This window comes from Pteropus medius, unplaced genomic scaffold (genome assembly GCF_902729225.1).
Source record: "Pteropus medius unplaced genomic scaffold, Ma_sr-lr_union100, whole genome shotgun sequence".
Classification (NCBI taxonomy): domain Eukaryota; kingdom Metazoa; phylum Chordata; class Mammalia; order Chiroptera; family Pteropodidae; genus Pteropus; species Pteropus medius.
The window spans coordinates 1518213-1520801 of record NW_024344372.1 but is presented as its reverse complement, the minus strand read 5'-3'; the positions used below and the strand labels follow the sequence as shown (position 1 = coordinate 1520801).

General features: G+C 36.1%; 1 pseudogene; it reads right to left on the bottom strand.

The window, feature by feature from the left end:
• Window positions 1–685: 685 nt before the first annotated feature.
• On the bottom strand, window positions 686–804 carry LOC120608694 (uncharacterized; annotated as a pseudogene).
• Between the last annotated feature and the right edge of the window lie 1785 nt (window positions 805–2589).

Sequence of the window (2589 nt, the reverse complement as noted above, 5' to 3'; positions counted from 1 at the left end):
TTTTTTTGGTCACATAGATATTGCATGGAAAATTTGATAATAACTATGGGCCTTATTCCAAGAAATGCATATATACATACGCAAAGAAAAAACTGTGAATAAAGTTACAAGAGATTATCATACTTTCTTGCAATATATTAGACCAAAGCACTCTAGGGGACATACGTTTTCTATGGCCGATGTAGGTTACATGTTAAAGGGCTTACTTACTCAGACATTTTAGGCTTTCTCTGTCACCACTACTCACATGTACCATTGTAACATGAAAGCAACCATAGACAATACCTAAACAATTAAATTTGGCCATGTTCCAACAGAATTTTATTTATAATGGCAAGTAGCAGGCAAGATTTGATCTGTGCTTAATAGTTTACTGACCTCTGGTTTAGGGTGATCACCCTTGGATATTCTAAAGTCCCTTAGATCATCAAACAAATTTAAGTTTGGACAACTTAAGGATGGAGAGCTCATTATCTCCGAGAACGACCCTTATGTATTAGGATAATACTGAATATTACCTATGAAAGCAACTTTGACACTCTTTTTTCAAAATATTAACACCTATAAGTACATATTTCTTTCATTCAAAAACATTTGAGTGCCTATTAGGTGCAAGACTAGTATAGCGCTGGAAGACATACCTTTATTTTATTAACTGAATAGTCTGACTTTTTTTTTTTTTTATCGCCTACGGCGCCTGGTATTCTTAAGTGGTCTCCCATCCAAGTACTAACCAGGCCCAACCCTGCTTAGCTTCAGAGATAAGATGAGATTGGGTGCGTTCAGTGTCACATGGCTGTAGACCTGACTTTTAACATAGTGTATTCTCACATCAATACTTTCCCATTGTAAATACGAGTAGCATATATTAGAAAAATGGCTGACACTGTGTCAACTGATAGCGCCGATGAGCAGGCTGGAAATTTAGTTCACATGAAAGGATAAATGTATCTTAATGTGGTGCTTTCAGGAAGTAGTAAGTACAGAAAGAAACAGAAATCTATATACATGTTGCATGGAGGCTGAACACTCTAATTATGGGCACTCTATGCTCTGCACACGTTTCTCTCCACGTGACTATGGATGCAGCAAAGCAAACTGGACATCACAGCAGAAAGAAAACATTCTAGGGGAATACCCATCCTCAAAGAAAGTACTGAACAAGAAATGTTTATAAAACAAAAGAAAATGGATCTAGGAAAAAGTGAGGAAGAAAAATATCTCCAGAGGACAGACAGTTATGAAGGCCAATGTCATCTGTTTTCTGATCCTATGGATGGATATAAGCCAGAAAGGAAAAAATAGAGAAAATCATGCACCAAAATAACTATAAAACAGGTATGAAGTTCTGCTTAGGGAACACTAGTGCAGACTCTCTGGCGAAATGGAGAGAACTCTTAAGATATCAAAAATGAAAAACTAAACCCTTAATGTGGGTGGTGTCACATTACAACTTCCAGGAAGAAGAAAACTGCATGGCTTTTGGCCAAAGTGTCTATCTATAGACAGGGTGAGACTTATAAATACCTAAGAAAGAAGCAGAAAATTCTAAGACTGAATTTGGAAAACTAGAGTGTATAGAAGACACCAAAAGTTGACAAAGGATAACATAATGTGGAAGGTGACCATTGTTTTCAACAGTAGTAAAGCAAGGAAAAGAGTAAGAAACAACACTTTTGGTCTCAGATGCAAAGGAACAATAGATGAAAAGTTGTTTTCCAGGAAGATTAACCTGTCAGCAATGTAAAGGCTATGTTAGGAGTAGAGAGTCTGCAGTCAAGGAGGTGATTCACGAGATACAATGTGAGACGACAAGGATGTGTGCCAAGGTGGTAACCATGAAATGGAAAGGCAGAGTTGGGTGTAAAGTCACTATAGAAGAGGGTATGCAAAACTTGGAGCTTTACTAAATGTTAGGATGAGAGTGGCAGAAGGCCAGGCTCTTACAGCCTGAATTAAATATCCTATACTGAATATCCTTAGCTGACTTAGCATATGATTGAAATCCACTGGTCTCAATTCTTACTTGGTTCAGGTATACAGGGTAACTAAAAGACAATGAACTACTGAGAACCGTGATCAAATTTTGATTTCTAAGTGTGAACCATATTAATCCCAATTTTCCTCTATAGTCTACAAAATCTCTCAATCTTTCTGTAAATTAGGTTCACATTCTCTCACTGGGCATTGTTAAATCTCATCAGACATAAACTAATCACTGTAACATAATAATTAAGTCTTACTGTCAGTCATCAGTATCTACTTTTTCTAGGGAAAAGAAAACAACTGGAAATGTTAGGATTTGGAGGAAATACAAAGGAAGTTATTTCCCTTCGCACTTCAGCAGTTAAGGAAATCTTTGGATGTGCTATGGCTGTTATGTTAAAAAATACGAGCCCAGGTAGTATTTTGCAAATTCATAAGAGAAATCCATAATTTCACCGGGTTAAATTACAAAGCCAAATTCATAAGAGAAATTATAAAAGTATGACCTTGAATGTATTTTATTTGCTGATCATGAAATCAGACAATTCTGTAATATATGTTGCCAAATTTTAAAAACGATTACTCTGTATATAAAAATACACT